Here is a 6461-nt window from a genome sequence, read left to right on the forward strand (position 1 = left end):
TGAACTTGAAATTAGAATTGATATTGAATTTGAAATTGGAATTTAAAAATGAATTTAAAGATTGAAAACTTGAAATTTAAAAATAAACTTTGAAATTTGGATTTCGAAATTTAGAATTTGAAATTAGATTGAAATTTGAAATCGGAATTGAATTTTGAAAATTTAATGGAATCTTGAATTGATTTTGAAATTTGACTTGGTATTTGAAATCAGAATTGAATTTGAAAATTGGATTAGAAATTTAAGTTAAATCTCAAAATTTTGATTTGGAGTTTCAAGGTGAATTTCAAAACTTTGACTTAGAATTGAATTGAAAATTAAAACTTAAAAATTGAATTTATAATAGAATTCGAGAATTTGAATGAAATTTGAAATTAAAATGTGAAATCCAAGAATATAAAGTTTTGAAATTGAAACTTGGAATTGGAAATAAAACTTAAAACTGAATGAAATTAAAAATAAAAGGATAAATCTGAATTTATAAATGAAAGTTGAAAATGGTCCTGAATTTAGAAATGAAAACTGTATTTTTGAAAGTTTATTTCAAATATCACTTGAAATTTTGAAAATAACTTGAAAAAGATGATAAATCATGATGCAATTCTATCTTAAATGATGAATACTTTTAAGAAAAATTATTTTAAAATTTGGAATTTTAAAAAGCAATATTCATTCTTTAATAGAATTGAAATGAGATTAAATTTTAATATATTCATGACACCGGTCATAAATATATTCTAACTTAATCTTCATTTGAATTTCAGGAAAGAATAAAATTCAATTTTTGTGCTTTTATAGAATTTAAGGCAAGATTAAATTTCAATATATTCATGACTATGGGCACAAATATATCTTGATTTAATCTTTACTTTAAATTTTGATAAAAGAAAAAAAGATATTTTTGAAAAATATGATGATTTTCAGAAAGGACCTGAAGTGTAGGTTAAATTTTATTTCATAAAAGATAAAAATCTTAAGTATTGTTCACATTCTGACTATGGCCATAATTGTGAATCATTTACTTAGGATGAATTACCTTTTATTAGAATGGTGCACGTGCCATTCGTGTTATCCCACAGTGCTTTTTTAAAGAAATAAAATGAAATGTCACAAGCAATTATGAGAATTTAAAATATAATTATATGCTCATACATTTTATTCTAAACAGAAAGGTAGAAATTCTCATTAATATCAAATTATTACAACTGAAATTGAATATTGAAATATTAAAATCCCTAATCTAGGAGAGGAAATCAAAATCCCACAAGCTTTTCCTGCAAATATGAGTTAGCACAAGGCAAAAATACAAAATATAGAAGAAAATGGAAAATGCCATGTTAAAGCTAATCATGCATATGTTTATGCCTATTCCATTGAAGAAATGAATATGCAAAGTGCTATGCTTATGATGAAATGCATATGCCTAGATGCTATATCCATGCTAATGAAGAAATGCAGATGAAATGCCTAAATGCAATGTATTATGAAGGAATGCATATGCAATACCTAAGTGCAATGCTAATGAAGAAATGTATGTGCAAGGCTTAAGTGTGATGAGAAATGCATAGGCATCTACCAAAAATGTGATGTTTATACTAAATGAGGGAATGCATATGTAATGTTACAGCCAATGGAGAATTGCATATGAGAATGCCTAAGGAGAGATGATTATGTAATATACCTAAATAGAACTTTCATGCTAATGTGGAAATGCACATGAGACTGCCTAAGGGCAATGCTCATGCAATATACCTAAATAGTGTACTTGTGCTAATGAGATAATGCATATGCATTTAAGTAAGATGCTCATGAAAGAATGCATGTGAGAATGTATAGGTGATACCTATGCTAGAATGAGACTATATCTGCTAAAATGCCTATTAAGATGCATTTACTGAAATGAAAATGGAAGATATTTATGCATATGATGGGATGCATATGGAAATATGTGTATAAGATGCAGGACATGAGGCAAATGAAGTGAATATCAATATGTAGGTAATATGCAATGTGTAGGTAAGATGTAATATGCAAGAGATGATGGTGTACGGGAAATGAAGCAATATGATGTGCAGGTGGCAGTAAAGTGCAAGGGTGTGGATGATGCAGGAAATTAGTAAAATGCACATACTGATGTATAACATAGGGGAAAATGAAGTGTAGTGGATATGGGAAAGGTGAGTGTAAAGGTCCTGTAATACCATGCACAGCAAATCAAAGGCCTAACTTCAAGCCAATCATGTATGCATTTTGCAGTAAGTTGAAAATTCAATGTCTGAAACGTGTTCCACAGTAACTCCACACAACGTATAAAAATTATTTCATCTGGCATCAACAGTGGTTTTGCAGCTGATCAGTGTGCTTCTAGCACAGCACAAGTGGAAATGGATGCAACTAGCAGAAAGGTGAAGTGATGGTTCAATGATCCATGTTGGACTGAATACAGATGACTATGCAACATGCGCCAGAGATACTATGGGATGAACAACTCGCAGTAGGAAGCATGATGTAATGCAAATGACTAAACTAATATGCTAATGATTTAACTGAAACAGAGGCATTTAACTAATGAGCAATGAACAATATTAACTAATCTAATGTGATGTGCAAGATTAGCTAACTAACTAAGGTAAATTAATTAATGCTGGGAATGATATGCTATATTTTGCCATTGATAATAATATGTTGTGCATTAACCAATGTGAAGTGCAGATGGTGAATCAAGTGTAATGTGGATACATAATAAAGCATAGTGGATCAGGCGCAAACTAAACTTACCAAGTGCTGATGAGGATGTAGTGAGCAATGCATTTGTGATAACATTAAACAATGTGTTTGTGAGAAATAGACAATGTGTTGTGAAAATGCACAACACTTCACTATGAAAACTTGAGTGATATGTTGTGCATTTTCATAGCAATACACTATGAAGATGCAAGCAACATGCTGTGAAAAGTATTCAACAATGCACTGTGAAAATTTTAAATGCTATGCTGTGAAAATACACACAGCAAGACACTTGTGAAAGCTTTAAGTGGTGTACAGAAGATGCTAACTAAGTGGTGTGCAATCCTAGAAGTTGTAGCAATATCATCAAAACAGATAACACATGCCTGATAATGACAAATTGCTAGGTCCAATACTTGATAAGCTTTAATGTGTAATGATTCAGTCGGCCTGTATGTGGCTGAAACAGGGTCATGGGGAACAAGTGGTGGATTTCTCTTCCCTTGATCTCATCTGGTACCCTATTTTGACTAATTGATATGTTCAAATAGCTATGCAACAAGGCCAAAACTTAGCAATCACCAGGGCTTTGCAGCATTCCTTAATTGAATCCAGGAATGTGAAGAAGGCTTTGCTTCCTTGAATATTAACTAGACCAACAAAAGAGTCGATTGCATCTATAGGAGCCATAAGTATGATAATTATTATGGTCTTTTGTTCCTTTGGTTTTTTCAGTAGAAGTGGTATTGTGACAACAACTGGAGTGTGAAATGCATAGTAAGCATCACACAAGAACCTGCCCTAGCAGAGTCAGGGTCTTGGGATCCATTTTTTTGTTCTATCCATCCTGAAAGAAAGAAAAATTTATAACAGAAGGTCCCTGGGCGATGAAGACGATGTGGGTGCACTAATGTTATATGCAATGGCTAATGAAATGCACGAATGAAACACACATTCTACTAACAACTAAACTGTACACTCTACTAGACAACTAAACAGCAAGGTGAACACTATGCTAAACAACCAAACAACTAAACATACTAATGATTTGAATCCACCAAGTTGAATCACATAAATGAACTCTGTTGTGAATCGATCACAGAACAAATTGATGCTTCAGATCGATTTAACATTCGTTGTTATAATCCAGCAGAATAATCTTAGCAGATTAGCATACCAAGGAATGAACGAAATTTAAAGTAAATCGAACCCACACAATCAATACATCGATCTGATCTAAGATATGCATCAATTCACTTACATCAAATCAGCCTCAGCAATCGGCTTTACATAGTAAATAAAAACTCACAAATCGGATGAAGCAGAGGAAATACAAATGCACTAAGGCGCACACAATAGATGGATGAAAACTTGGATGAATGAAGTTGCGATGCTTAATCCAACTACCTACCAGTATAATATTAAATGCAGATGAGAGAATGAAATGATAAGAGATAACTATGATATCAACAAGATAATGTGTATGAACTAAGAATTGAAATGTGATGCTAACAATTCTGAACAAGATCATCAAGCCTGAGAAAAGGAAACGAGACTCAACATGGAAAGAAAGAAGGCATGACATGTGAAAATCAAAAGCCTATTGCAATTGAGGATCAAAACTAAACATCTGATGCAAGAACTGGACAGAATAATGCTATGAAAACATAAATGGAAGCATCGATGCTGCAATGGATCAAGAACACATGAGTGATTTAAGAAGATAAATGTAAATGTATGTATGATATGGATGATACTAATACAGGGGACTACCGAATTTAGTAGCATAAACAGATATTCAAATGTAAACCAAAGAAATTTAGTAACAAATAAAAAAAAGTGTTGGAATGTAAGCATTCTAATGATATTACAACATGTAGGTCGATGTTGCTATATGCAGGTCGACACTACATGGGTGCTTGTCATTAAACCATGGGAAACAAGCCAGAGATCTTGTGAAAACGAAAAGGAGGAAAAAAAAATAATAAGAGGGGAGATAGAGAAAAGAGGAATGGAGGAACTACTTACCGAGTATAGCTTGGGAGGAGAAAGACACTTACTGCTTGGCACGGCTACCAGATGTGATCTTCCTCCACCGTGAGAGAAGCAAATGAACAGGATAGAGAAAAAGGGGAAAACGAAGAAGAAGGCAGAGGGGAAATAGGGAGAAGGGAGGGGTATGCGATGGATGGGAGATGGTCGATCAGAGGGACTCGGTCGAGATGGATGGGAATGGATGATTGGTCTCTCCCCCCCCCCCCCCCCCCCTGTGTTGGTTTATAATGGGGGAGACCGTTACAGTATTTTAAAAAAGGGTTCCTCCTTTTTTGAATTTTTTCAAAGAGAGGGCTTTATTTTCAAGGTTTTTCAAAATAGTGTAAAAGCTACTTTTTTTGAAATCTTTTTATGTTTTTGAGAGAAAACCTAAAAATATGAGGGAAATACGAGGGATTTAAAAGATGGGATCCATATGGAGTTTTTTTGAAAGATTTATGAAAATATTAAATTTGAAATTTTGAGGTTTTTACAAAAAGAGAGTTTTTGAAATAACAAAGTTAATTTTTTTAAAAATTGAGTTTCAAAATGGATCTGGATCCGAGGTTTTTAGGAAATATCGAGTTTGAACCTCGAACTGATAAAATGAAATGAGATTGGCTCTGGGCAAAAATACCTGAGCCAATACAGAGAATTTTGATTTTTGGATTTTTTGAAAAATAGAAGATCCGGGCTCAGAATTGGATTTGGATATCAAATATGGATCCGAGATTGGGCCAAATATGGAAAATGAAATCGGATTTCGGATCTTCAACAAGGAAGTAAATCCGAGAAATAATCAGGAATTGACCCAATTTCTTAGAAGGTGGGGGCCAAGGGTAAAAAAGGAATTTTTGAAAATTTTTAAAATTTGGGGTGTTCACATATTCGACGACATGGTCTTTCCTAGGGATGTATTGGTCCTTAGAAAAATCGATCCAAAAGAGAAGAAATAGAAGGGAAGATGAAGATGATGTTGTAGATGATGATGATGATGATGGTGAAGGAGATGGCATCAATCTGTTGAAACACGATTCTCAAGGCTGGGAATAGGTGAAATGCCAAGAAAATCCCATTTAAAAAAAATTGGCTAAGAGAAAACCACAAAAAAAGAAAGAAATAAATGAAAAAGGAGATAAAGGAGATTAGACTCACCTAGACATCAATGGAGGTCGTGGGTGGCACTAATCCCCAAATACAGTAAGCATGAATCCCAATGCTAGTCGGCTAGGGTAGAAGAAAGGAGAAGATTGGGTTTCTTTTAAAAACCCAAAAGAGAGCGAGAGAAATGAGGGTGTCGACCATTGGGTTTGAGAAAGGAAGAAGAATAAGAGAAGTTGGGTGCCTTAGTGGGCTCCACATGACCTATCACTAATCCCCTTGTGTGCCCATTCCAAACTGGGTCCAGATCGGGTCCAGTTTGGATATGTTTTACTCCAAAAACCCTAATTTGATTTCCAAAAATAGAACTATCCCATTTAATATTACAATATATATATATTCATTTTAAAATTCAAAAATAAAAATAAATACAATTCCATTTAACTATTAAAAACCCATAAAAATCCTAATTTAGTTCGAACCATTGGGTCCCAACCCATATGGGCTACGGGTCTATATTAAAAATGCATTTCTTTTACTAAACCAAGTTCTAAGTTTTTCTAAAATGAAATAAACTATTCTAACTCTAAATAATTTAT

General features: G+C 33.3%; 1 pseudogene; it reads right to left on the reverse strand.

Moving 5' to 3' along the window:
• Positions 1 to 3055: 3055 nt before the first annotated feature.
• Positions 3056 to 3556, reverse strand: LOC149849199 (uncharacterized; annotated as a pseudogene).
• Positions 3557 to 6461: the final 2905 nt, after the last annotated feature.

The sequence above is a fragment of the Nuphar pumila genome, chromosome 1 (assembly GCF_984573655.1).
Source record: "Nuphar pumila chromosome 1, dmNupPumi1.hap1.1, whole genome shotgun sequence".
Classification (NCBI taxonomy): domain Eukaryota; kingdom Viridiplantae; phylum Streptophyta; class Magnoliopsida; order Nymphaeales; family Nymphaeaceae; genus Nuphar; species Nuphar pumila.